Source organism: Euleptes europaea, chromosome 2 (assembly GCF_029931775.1).
Source record: "Euleptes europaea isolate rEulEur1 chromosome 2, rEulEur1.hap1, whole genome shotgun sequence".
In the NCBI taxonomy this organism is placed as follows: Eukaryota; Metazoa; Chordata; class Lepidosauria; order Squamata; family Sphaerodactylidae; genus Euleptes; species Euleptes europaea.
The window spans coordinates 79,112,378-79,125,332 of record NC_079313.1 but is presented as its reverse complement, the minus strand read 5'-3'; the positions used below and the strand labels follow the sequence as shown (position 1 = coordinate 79,125,332).

Below are 12,955 nucleotides of genomic sequence, written 5' to 3'. Positions count from 1 at the left end.
TTAATTGAGTCAATCCACCTCTTGTTGGGTCTTCCTCTTTTCCTGCTGCCCTCAACTTTTCCTAGCATGACTCTCTTTTCCAGTGACTCTTGTCGTCTCATGACGTGACCAAAATACGATAGCCTCAGTTTAGTCATTTTAGCTTCTAGGGTCAGTTCAGGCTTGATTTGATCTATAATCCACTGATTTGTTTTTTTGGCAGTCCACGGAATCCGTAACACTCTCCTCCAACACCACATTTCAAAGGAATCTATTTTCTTCATATCAGCTTTCACACCCATACATAGTAATAGGGAATACGATGGCATGAATTAATCTAGTCTTGGTGGCCAGTGACACATTCTTACACTTCAAAATCTTTTCTAGCTCCTTCATGGCTGCCCTTCCCAGTCTCAATCTCCTTCTGATTTCTTGGCTGCAGTCTCCCTTTTGGTTGATGGTGGAGCCAAGGAATAGAAAGTCTTGAACAATTTCAATTTCCTTATTGTCAACCTTAAAGTTGTGTAATTCTCCTGTAGTCATTACTTCTGTTTTCTTGATGTTCAGCTGTAGTCCTGCTTTGGCACTTTCTCTTTTAACTTTCAGCAGTAGTCGTTTCAAATCTTCACTATTTTCTGCCAATAATGTAGTGTCATCAGCATATCTCAAATTATTAATGTTCCTCCAATTTTCACTCCACCTTCATCTAAGAGCCACTTGCTCTTCCAATAACAAAGCTGGGACAAGTTCTTTACATGATTGGTTAGGGATAAATTTACCAGCATCATCTCCATCATGTATGGATTCACTTTCAGCACGTTCACCCTTATTTACTTGATCACAGCATCCAGAGGTCTTGTTAAAAAAATGTAAACCTGAGTGTCATAAGCAAACTACAGATGTTCTTGTTAAGGGATATCATATACATGTTAAATAATTCTGGAGTCATAACAGAGCCTCGTGGAGCACTGCAGTCCAATTTCACTTCTCCCATCACAGCTTTCTGCCATTTATTGGACAGAAAAGATTGAAACCAGCACAAAACTGTATAATTAAACCCAAATTTCTGTTCCAATCAGTGCTATGAATTATGTAAATAGAGAACAGAATGAGAAATTAATTAGTTAAATAACTAATATGTAATATACAATACCTTTTTCATCTTCCTGTTTCTTCCTTCCATTTTGAATTCTTCGGGGTTGCTTAATTTATTCCATTCTATAATATCATTTTGCTCTTCTTTGTAATATCATTTTGCATTAGCCCCTTCAGTCGTCTCATATTCTATTTATACTTTTTCTGAAGACCTCCAAACAAGTCTCTTTGACCTTTTAAAATTTCTCATCTTTCAAAATCCCTAAATTACACCCTTTATTCCCCAATTGTGCCCTTTCTACAGTACAGCTCCCTAACACTGGCAGGGCCGCCATCTTTTATTTTGTAGTCAACAACTGGTTTATATAAGGGTTCAGGAAATAATAACTGTTGACACAAAATGGCATGAGACACTTGCCTTGAACACAGAACATTATTCAAAACAGCCAGTGTGGTGTAGTGATTAAGAGCGGAGGTTTGGAGCTGTGGAGTCTGATCTGGAGAACCGGGTTTGATTCCCCACTCCTCCACATGAGTGGCAGAGGCTAATCTGGTGAACTGGATTTGTTTCCCCACTCCTACACATGAAGCCAATTGGGTGACCTTGTACAAGTCACATTCTCTCAGCCCCACCCACCTCACAGGTTGTCTGTTGTGGGGAGGGGAAGGTGATTGTAAGCTGGTTTGAGTCTCCCTTAAGTGGTAGAGAAAATTGGCATATAAAAACCAACTTTTCTTCTTCTTGCTGCTGTTGTCTGGCAGTAAGGAATTGGGTTCAAATCCCTACTCTGCTATAAATTCATTGGGTTGCCTTGAGCCAGTCACTTTCTCCCAACCTACTTCACAGGACTGTTGTGAGGAAAAATAAGGGGATGTTCATGTGCACTGCCGTGAGTTCCTTAGCAGAATGGTGGGATAAAACGACGACATAACTGATGAAATAAGGAGAAAGCAATAGGTAGAAAGCAAGCAAAATTGAAGAATGCCAAATCACACTAGGAAAGAAACATTGACTGTAACATTGCCTGCCTTACCAAGATCTTTTGAACATGCGTAGGAAGATTTTATCTTGCCCCAATATGCTGTGTTAGAAATCAGGATCAAGACATGTTTCTTTCTAACGTAGACATCAGACAGCAAGGTCAGATTAATGTATGGGGGCAATTATAATCCCTGTTTTGAGGGTCCCTCTCTTCCTTTACTCCCATTGACATCTATTGAACTAAATTTCAAAACCGAATTGCATTGGGAATTATTTTGCTCTCCCTCCCCTAATCAGATTTCTTGCGATCTCAGTTTTCTTCTATAGCTATTTTATTTTTGGGGACCTCACTTTGCAGAGATGGGGGTAAACAATTTGTCCCCATCCCCAAAGCAGTCCCATTATGATCAGGATTTCAGGGAATAATCTTGTGTTCTTCAGAGTCCATCTGTCTTCTGACCTCCTATACCCACTCTGGACACGTTCACAGCACATCTCTTTCTGTAGTGCATTTCTGATACCTATAGTTGGTAGCAGAGCGTACTTCTGAGTATTGTTTTAGGGGGAGTCTATTCCAGATGCTGGGAGGGGATGCCTTGAAACAGGTGGCCTCCTCCCCTTCTGAGATTCTGCTGTACAATTTTTGTTGGTTTGTTTTTGTTGTTTACATCTAGAATCTTGCCGGAGAGGACCCAAACCAGCATCTTGCTGGCTCCCCTTGACGGAGGTTCCGCTGGTCTGCCGTGGCGCCACCTTAGCCTTCTCCAGCTCTGACTAGAGAGCCGCAGCTGTTGTTTTTCCGCGGCGGATCAGGTAAAAGGATAGCGCATAGATCCCTCCGATGTAAGGGTGGTGGCGGTGGTGGTGGCAGTAATGGTCACAGGGAGTGATGGGGTTAGTGGGGAAACGGAAGGGAGCCCAGTCCACCGTGGCTGTGCTTCAGCACCATTTGGCTGCCAGGACCGTTTAATTGTATCTGTGGGTCTGCATCCTTCTGCTGGAGGGCGACAGAAAGGGGTGGGGGGTGGGGTAGACGAATTAACTTTCCACAGGGTCCCATTTTTGGCGGCGGGCAGTTTAATCTGGTTTTAAGCGTGCCACTGGTAGTTTCCGATAAGCTTTTCGGCTTGTTTTACGATTTCCGTAAAGCTACAGCAGCAAAATAAATCACGAGCCCAGCCGCCCCTTCCAGACTACATTTCCCTCCTGCATAAACTCACGGAATCTTACGCGGGAATAGAGCCTTAAAGTGCCACCAGACTCCCGTTTCATTCGGCTGCCTCTGGGCGAAAACGCACGGGAGGTTTTGCCTTGGATGTGCCGCTCTCGAAATGCGCATTTCCCCCCAGCCAAATTCGCAGAGCTCAGAAATAAGCTCCCCGTGCAGCTATACGGGAATGCTCACAAACCGAGACGAATTACCACGTGAATCCGATATTTTCCTAGCGGCCAACCGCTTCGTCGGTGAGACGACTGGCACCCCCCCCCTCCTGCCACAGCGTCCAGGGTCCCAGTCTTGATCCTCTGCGGGCCTGACCCGCCCTATTCTTTGCACAGACCCCCCCCCCCCCAGTTGGCGACAGAGGATGCTGATCAAAAAGTCTAAGATTAAACAGAGAGAACGGGAGAGAGTTAAAAAGTCGAGCCCCCGCCGATTGGATGCCTCCCTCTCCCCTTCTACGCCTTGTCTCCAATGATTGGACAGCCGCGGCCCTTCTTTTTCTTGGTACGCTCCAGCGGCTGCGAGCCCTCCTCGCCTCTGATTGGGCGGCTGGAAGCCCACCGAAGCCCCGCAGCCGCCAGGAGCCGTGCGGGGCAAGCCCCTCGCCTCCCCCCCATTGGCCGCCGGGAGTCCCGCCCTACCCAGGGATTGGCGAGCGGCTCCTGCTCCTCAGGCCAGTAGGTGCCACCACCGCTGCCCGGCCCTGCCCGGCTCGGCATGGCGGGGCGGCCAGAACCCGAGCCCGGAGGACGCGTGGCCGAGATCCCCTGCTCTGCTCCGGTGAGAGGGAGAGCCTATAGGCGGTGGTGGTGGTGGAGGAGGAGAGGCAGTGAGTGAATGGTCCAACCCCACGTCGTCCGCCCGGGTGAAGCTCCCGTCCTGCAAGGGTCCTTCCCAGTTGCGTCCATCCCGGCCTGCTGTTTCTCCCTCCTTACGTTGACCTCTCTTGCCCAGGATGGTCTGCCCCACCGCCCCCACCCCTGGCTTCACAGCACCGCGCATGATGCGCTCCTCATTGCTTTAGCCCGCCCTCCCCATCTTTGACCTGAAACGCCCTCTCATCGTAATAGCGCTTCAGCTCTGTCCCTTCCATCAAGGGATATTATTGGTAGATATATATTTTTTAAAAACCCCATCCGTGCCCCAGCTTCTTCCTATGAGCTCCGTGTGATGTGCGTGGGTCCAGGTGCCCCCCTCCCCTTCAATTTAAAGTAATACTTTAATTCCACCGACCAAACAGCTGTGATCCTTCTGATCCTTGGTCACATGCTGTACATTGCCCTGGGATTTGAGGGTCCCTAGTTTGAATTCTTGGATGAGATGCTCACGGAAAAGGCAAAGAAAATGGTTGCCTGGGCAGAGCAAGAGCTCCTGTTGAGTTGTGTGGGTCTTGACTTGGTCTTTTTCGTTCCCTAAGAGGAGGCTGCTTCTCTTGGGGTAGTGGATTAAAAGGTGTTTCTTTGTGCCAATGTGGAAGGGAAGGAAGTGGGGGAGAAGAAGGAAGAAAATAGGAATGTTGCTTTAATCTGGGGGAGTTACGGTGTGTGCCTGGATTCTTTTGTTGTACGGCTCCTCCACAAGTGGGTTGTAGATTAATTGTTGACTGGTGTAGCTGACCGCCCTCTTGCTTGTCATCTTCTCAATAAATTATCTAACTGTATTGATGGGTGATTGTGATAAGAATGCTGACTGTAACTGCAACATACTTTTGTGTTTAGAGTGCAGAGGGAATTGAAAGGGCTCTGCAATAGAATTTGATATCTCTGCATTTGCTGAAATCCTTGTCTTTTTTATCCCTTTCATATCATTGGGAACGGCAGAGCTAGAGAAAAATAGCCGTGTCCATCTCTGCTAAGTTTTGTAAAAGTGTAAGGAGCCTCTCTGTGAAAAATAGTATGTGAGTTTCCTGACAGAAGGAGTAAGTAATACCTGACCATGGATACCTTGAGTTTAGCTGTTGGTGACACTCTTCCAGTCAGTTCTTTCTAGCTCTTTCATCCTCTTCTGGTTTTAAGAACTGCTCTGAAAGCTTCGCATGTAAAAGTGTCTACATTAAAAAACAAAAAAACCCCACTGCATTACAAATTCAAAAGAAGCATGCCAGTAGGTACTAGCCTAGATTTCTTCCTGACATAATAAGGTTGGATGTCTAGGGCCTTTTCTACACCAGGAAACAAACTCCCACTTGTAGTCTGAAACATTGTAGTCCATTAACAGATACAATATATGAGGCTGGTGATTGTGTGTGTATTATCAAATGGGCCCAGTTACACACAATAGCTGTGTATAAGCCTCTTCTATGATGAGATCCAGCGCTGCTGTGGTGTGTGTTTTGAACCCATGGACTATGTGGCTGGAGCCCGTTGCATGGTTCCTTACCATATGATCGCCACTCAGGAAGGAGCCATGCAATAGTCTCCCAGAACATAGTCTGTGGGTTTGAATCACAGGAGCAATTTCCAGGCTATGATTGGTGAGAGTGAAATGAGCCTTCGCCTGGTTCAGCAAAAACAAAGTGGACTTCTCATTAGCAACACAGCACTGGAAGTAGTAGGGCTAGCCCAATAAATTTTGATGCCTCACATGGAAAATCCAAGTATAGTAAAAATGTGTTAAACAATGACAATTGCTGCTCCTAACTGGTACCTAAAATCTGGTGCCTGAGGCATCACTCTTCTTAATGGTGGAGCAGGTCTTTGTACAGTAGCTATACCCTCAAGTCACTTAGCATGATAGTTATGCTATCTCAAAAATCAAAGCTGCTTCTCACAGGTTTTGTTATCCAGTTATAATATTATGACTGGGTAAAAAAAAAATCCCATCCTTTTAAAAAGGTTGAGGGAAATTGAAATATATGATTCACACCCAACATCAGACTTAACTGTATTTACTACCAAAGAACATGAAATGTTATATATATCTTACCTAAAGGTAAAGGTCCCCTGTGCAAGCACCGGGTCATTCCTGACCCATGGGGTGACGTCACATCCCAACGTTTCCTAGGCAGACTTTGTTTGTGGGGTGGTTTGCCAGTGCCTTCCCCAGTCATCTTCCCTTTACCCCCAGCAAGCTGGGTACTCATTTTAGCTTTAACACAAACAATAACCTGCAAATATATATATATATTAACATTTGTATAAATTGTATAGGCCTGTATCCATGTGATGAGAGTCACAAAGACCACTAGCTATATTTGTATGGCATGGGAGCTTACCAGGGAGGGAGCTGAGGTGATCCAGGAGAGTAGGAGTGACAATGACAGAAATATATCTGCACACATGTTTTGTCACAATGTATGTCGTCATACTTGTTTTGTTGAATCTCCTCAATTATTCTGTTATTCAGTTGTCTAGTTTGGAGATATGCTATTGGAGCTCTTTACTTGGATTTCATCACACTGAATAATTTTGATGTCATCTGCAAATGCAACTTACTGTTTGCTTCTGGCTCCAGAATATCTATGAACAAATTAAACAAGACACCCTAATAGTGTCTCATATCTGCATGTTAGCTTTTTTTTTTTTGCCGTCAAGTCATATCTGACTTATGGTGACCTTTAGTGGGGTTTACAAGGCAAGAGGCATTCAGATGTGGTTTGCCATTACCTGCCTCTGCGTGCATGTTAACTAGCATAGATAAAATGTATTTATTTAGAACATTTTTATGCTGCCTCTCTAGGAACCTGCCCAAAGTTATAAAAAAAATAAAAACAAACACTAAAAAATTAATTAAAATCCAGTATTAAAAGCCCCAGCCCAGCATAAAAACATAGATAATAAAAACAGACCACAGACATCTTAAATCCAGTCTAAAATAGTGTTTAAAAAATTAACCCCTTAATTAAAAGCCTGAGTTAACAGAAATGTTTTGGCCTGGCACCTAAAAGAAAGCAACTTCAGTACCAGGTGAGCCTCAAGGGGAACGGTGTCGCACAAGCAGGGTGCCACAACTGAAAAAGCCCTGTCTCTGGTGGCCACCTGTTTCACCTCTAAAGGCAGGGGCAAAGAGAAGAAGAAGAGCTGGTTTTTATACCCCACTTTTCTCTTCCTTTAAGGAGTCTCAAAGTGGCTTACAATCTCCTTCGCTTCCCCTCCCTACAACAGACTCCTTGTGAGGTAGATGGAGCTGAGAGAGTTCAGCGAGAACTGTGACTAGCCCAAGGTCACCCAGCTGGCTTCATGTGGAGGAGCAGGAAAACAAACCCAGTTCACTAATTAGAGTCTGCTGCTCATGTGGAGGAGTGGGGAATCAAACCTGGTTCTCCAGATTAGAGTCCACCACTGTTAACCACTATACCACACTGGCTCTCATGCAGGGCTTGTGAGGAAGATTTTAACTGGCAGGCTGGACAATATGGAAGGAGGTGGTTCTTCAAATTCCCTGCCCCCAAACCATTTAAGGTGTCAAAGGCAGGAACCAGCACTCTGAAGTGTGCCTAGAAACAAATGGATAGCCAGTGCAGATCTTTCAGCACTGGGGTGATATGATTCCTATATCCTGCCCTTGACGATAGCCTGGTTGCTGCATTTTGGGCAGGCAGAAGTTTCAGGAACATTTAGAAAGGCGGTCCTATTTAAAGTGCGTTAAAAGGCCAGAAAACAATTGGGACGGAGAAAAGGATAGGGTTGAATGGAATCGAGATTAGTTTATGGTTTTTATAATTTTGGACAAATATTTAATTAAACATTTTGGATAAGCCCACCTGTGATGCAACTTGTCCTTGGTTCTTTTATGTGAAAGTTAAGTTTTGGTTTTATGTTTTCACCATTACTTTTTGTTTTTATATAGATATACTAGTTTTCTATTTCATAGGAGCAGAACATTTTTTTTGGCCTAAGACTTATATGTGCAAGTCTTAGGCATTTTACAAATGTGTTAGCGTAGCATATGTAGTAGTAATGGTAATACAACACAACGGTGTGTGTGTGTGTGTGTGTGTGTGTGTGTGTGTGTGTAAAGTGTGAAAATGAATCGAAAAGAAGGGGGTGGGAGAGAAAATGTTCAACCCAGAACAGACCAGGTAACCAAAAAGGTTGGGGGAAAACCTACCATTATATATAGAAATATGTGTCAATTACAAAAAATAATAAAATAAAATAAAATTATATTCCAATGATAGATGGGGCCACATGTGGCCCCCATCTGCTGATATCCACATTGACAGAACAGAGACTTTTCTCCAAACTTGGGGTAACCCCCAGGCATGCAGAAAAATCTTGAAGCTACTAAAAGGGCGGAGTACACCCCACCCAAGCAGAGAACTGTTGACTGGGCAAGCGCAGAGAACTATTCTCTGAATGCCGGCAGGTGCATGGGCAGGAGGGGAAGAGCGTGATCCCAGGCTGCCATACACAATGAGAAGGAAAACAACACCGAGACCACCAGCAGCCACTATTGCCGCCAGTCCTCCTTGGCCAAGTTTCAGGCAGGCAGAGAAGGAGAATCTCTGTTCTCCCCATCTGGGGGAGGTAGCGGGGAGGAACAAGTGTGGTGGTTCACCCCCCCACTTGGGCGACAATGACTCAGCCATGGCTGAGCCCCCTGCAGCTGCACTCCCTCACCACGAAGCTCAGGTAAATGGAGGAAAAAGGAGGAGGGGGAGCCTCTATTGCCTCTAACCATCCTTTCCGCCTGTGCAACAAAGAATCTCCCCACATAGCTTCCCAGCAAAAAATGCTCCTCCCTCCACTGCCTGGAGGCAAGCAGGGAAGGGAAGGTCAGAAGTCAAATGGTTGGTCTGGGTTAGATGGGGAAGGATGGGGGAGTGGCAAGGGGGCAGTTGGAGGGAGACAGAAAGTGAGAGTGAGTGACTGGCCCAAGGTCACCCAGCAAGTTTCTATGGCAGAGTACTATTTAAAGAAAGAAAGAAATTGTTCAGATTTTAAATGAAGGGTTGCTTGATGGGTATATTAACAAGCAGACATGATTTTCTTCTAGATACTGAAGGTAGAATGCCATACATATCTAAGCTTTTTTCTGTTTTTCAGACTTTTTTGTTACCTGTGTGTGCAAAATGCCACCAAATCGCAGCCGACTTATGGTGACCCCGTAGGGTTTTCAAGGCAGGAGACATTCAAATATGGTTTGCCATTGCCTTCCTCTGCATAGTGACGTTAGAATTCCTTGGTGGTCTCCCATCTATTAACCAGGGTCAGCTTCTGAGATCTGAGGAGATCAGGCTAGCCTGGGCCAATCAGGTCAGGGCAAACACTATAATGGTGAGAAATAAAAACTTTTACAGTCTAGTTATACATGTTTGTTTGAAAGAATATCTTAGTGTTCATTATGTCTTATGTTCTAGTAAGTGTGTTTAGGATTGCAGATTTACCACAGTAAAATAAGGCATTCACAGTCTAGTCTGAATAGTTACACAAGAGTTATGCTCCTGCTGGCCCGTATTTGTATATGTGAGGTAGGTCTTGTTTTCTCTGGCCTCCCTTTCATGAAGGTTAAACTTAACTATTAAAATTGGTCCTTGCCCTTGAACTTCTGATGGGATTTTAAAAAAAATATTTAGTCAATAAAATAAACAACAACAAAAACATACAACAATCTTCATAATTTAAAATACAATATATATGTGTAAACGTAAAAATTTAACAGAATTTCCATATTACAACTTATTCCAATATCATTCATACTACCACACCGAATACACGGTTTAGTCCTCTGTAAAATAGCTAGATTATCATCGCTGCACATTGTCCTTTCTCACCCTTAATTATAAGATTTTCCCTTTTATTTACAGCTTGTAACCATAGCTCATCTAGACTCATTGTATCACCATTTTTCTGATGTGTTGTTAACTTAATTAAAATATATATTTCTTTAACTTTAACCTACCATTCCTCTACCTTTGTTTCCAGTGTCTGGCAAAAGTCATTCTAGCAGCAGTTATCATGTGTAACCCCATACATCGTTTATCTTTAGTTAGGTTGGTTTTTTGTTTCCAGTGTCTGGCAAAAGTCATTCTAGCAGCAGTTATCATGTGTAACCCCATACATCGTTTATCTTTAGTTAGGTTGGGAACTACATTTAACAAGAGTATCTCAGGTTTACATGGGATGTCAATCTCTATTCCAACAGATTCTGATGGGATTTTAGCTTCCTCTTTTTTATGTGAATTTGCCAGTCTTTTCTTAGCCAGCCTGATCTTTTGATACTTCAAACATGGCTATTGCTTGATTTTCACATTGGGAATAGTATTTTTTAAAAAACAAAAACAATTTGTAGGGACTTAATTCAGTAGTTGAAGATGGCTCAAGGAAACAGAGTCATTTTAAACACACACATTTAATATGAGGTGACAGTTTTGCGGTATTATAATGTAAACTAATAATACTTGGCTGTCTGGATCTTGTTTAGCAGTTTGCTAAATCTAACAAGGTGTATAAGCCAATGCAACTCCTTCCTTTTGGGCATGATATTTAATGTAAAAGACTGAGTAGAACAATGTGTAATGTTTTGTTGATCCTGCTGGGAGATGTGTATGAAGAAGCACTAATGACCCGAATCGGGTTGGTCTCTGCTTATGCAATTCTGCCCTCATTGATAAATCCTGTATATGTCTTATAATTGGGGAAGGGGAATCAGAACTATTGGGGATAATAGTTATGATGTATAAACGATACCTCTCCTCAGTACTGAATGCTGCAGTTATGCAGGAGGCTGTTAATTCTCTTCCCAACTTTTCTCAATATGACTCTGGAGCTCCAGCTGGCAGTCAAATGAGATTTCTACAGTATCTTTCTCTTCACAGAGGACAGGTGAAAAGGAAGTGAACAAGCAGTGCAGTGGCAGGATACATACAGTGCATACAGGCATTCAAGGCATGAACTCTCCTTGTCAATTATTCAGATAGGATATCAGAGCACAGGAGATCTGCTTTCAAAAACACAACAGTGCAAGGGGCAGGAGTGGGAATTACTATTCTGTTATCCTGGGGCCACTTTTAAACAATTGTCTGTCTTAATGTTAACTGTGAGGAATTTTGGTGGAAGTTCTAGGTATTGTCTCTTGCAGTGTGCTTGAAGCAGCTGTCCTGGAGCCAGATTTGGAAAATATACGACTGTGTGTATTTAGAAACAGTGGCCAAACTGAGATCCAGATCCTACTGCCACTCTAGCTGTTGGCTAGCTTGCTGGGATTTTTACAAGAGTGGTATAATTCAAGGCAGTTTGGTTCTATTTTTCTTAATTCTATGTATCATCATTGCTTGTTATGCCAATGCTTTTTCAGCAGCCAAAAGATAAGAGGGCCTGGGGTTGACAACTGGCCTGGAGAAAAATGGCCTGTCCTTTAAATAGAGGCTTAATGTGTAGAAATGTGTAGCTTTTCATGGCATGGAGGTAAATAACAACCAATTGAACTATTAAAGGGACAGTAGATGTTTTTCTAGGCCATTTGGCAACCGTAAGTGGGCTATGGTTCTTATTTCTGAAAATACTTTCTCACTGTTGTACCCTCCCCTTTAAAAGTAGTCTGTAAAATATGTACCACAAGTGAGTCTGTCACTTCAAATTGAGTAAATAATTGAGTAAATATTTGTACATGTTTGTTGGTCTTTAGTTAGGGGGTTATCGCATTATGTATTCCCAGTGATGTATTAAGAGTTTGAAAATGTTATAAAAAACACCGCTTTAAAAGGGTTTTTGGATGCCGCTGCTAAAAAATTGTTATTCCCAGCGATGTATTAAGAGTTTGATAATGTTATAAGAAATACTGTTCACACTTTGTTTGGCCCCTTTAGCTGTGAAGACGTCTTCCAACCATTTATTAGCCGTGGTATCCAAAAACCCTTTTAAAGCAATGTTTTTAATAACATTTTCAAACTCTTAATACATCGCTGGGAATACAAAGTGCGGTAACCCACGTGCGAACAGTATTTTTTATAACAGTTTCAAAGTTTTAATACATCAGTGGGAATTCATAGAAAGGGCAAACAGTATTTTTTATAACGTTTTCAAACTCTTAATACATCACTGGGAATTACATAATGCGGTACCCCCTTTTATGTGGGGTCCTAGATGGGCTATACCACCCTGTTCTTTGTGGCACAATCTTTCTGTCATCTATGGCGATTTGCAGCAAAGGGGAAAAAAGCATCTACCATTCCTGCTTCTTGTTCATTTTCTCTTCCTTTGTGGAGACTAAAATAAAAGCATAATTGCATTAGTTGTGGTTTTGTTGCATTATGTTAATGTATCACCCAAAATTTATGTGGAGGTTAAAAGCCATTTTACGTACAGAGATTGTGCATATTAAAGGTTCAGCATGTCAAAGAGCCAATTTCCTAGTGATTAGAGGGTGGGGCTGTAACGGACTGGATTTCGGCCCGTAACTTCAGAGAACTATGAACTGAAAACAGCTCAAGGCTTTGCTCTTGGCCGCTATTCACAGCATCACAATCCTCCCCGTTTTATCAAATTAGAAAAGGCTTAACACCTGTTCTAACCTTTTTGATAGTACAATATTTTTCTCAGGACATAGGTCCTTCGTTTCTCTGTTTAGGTAACCAGCAAATGAATTGACACCTGTGTGAATCTTTCTAACTTTTATTAACAAAAGGAAAGGTTCTTTTTAATAAACAAGACAGTATAACGTATAATACTAATATTATTGAACTTGTACAGAGTGTAATTAAGCAGGCAAGTATAATCAATTCTCCTAACATTATT

At 42.8% G+C, this 12,955-nt stretch overlaps 1 protein-coding gene across 1 annotated transcript in view; it reads left to right on the top strand.

Annotated features, from left to right (window-relative positions):
* The first annotated feature begins 9,465 nt into the window (after positions 1–9,465).
* ST3GAL3 (ST3 beta-galactoside alpha-2,3-sialyltransferase 3) overlaps positions 9,466–12,955 on the top strand; it is a 234,124-nt gene continuing 230,634 nt past the window's right edge. Inside the window, exon 1 of the mRNA XM_056867692.1 lies at positions 9,466–9,496. The gene's annotated coding sequence lies outside the window, so the exon portion shown is untranslated. The remainder of the gene's footprint in view (positions 9,497–12,955) is intronic.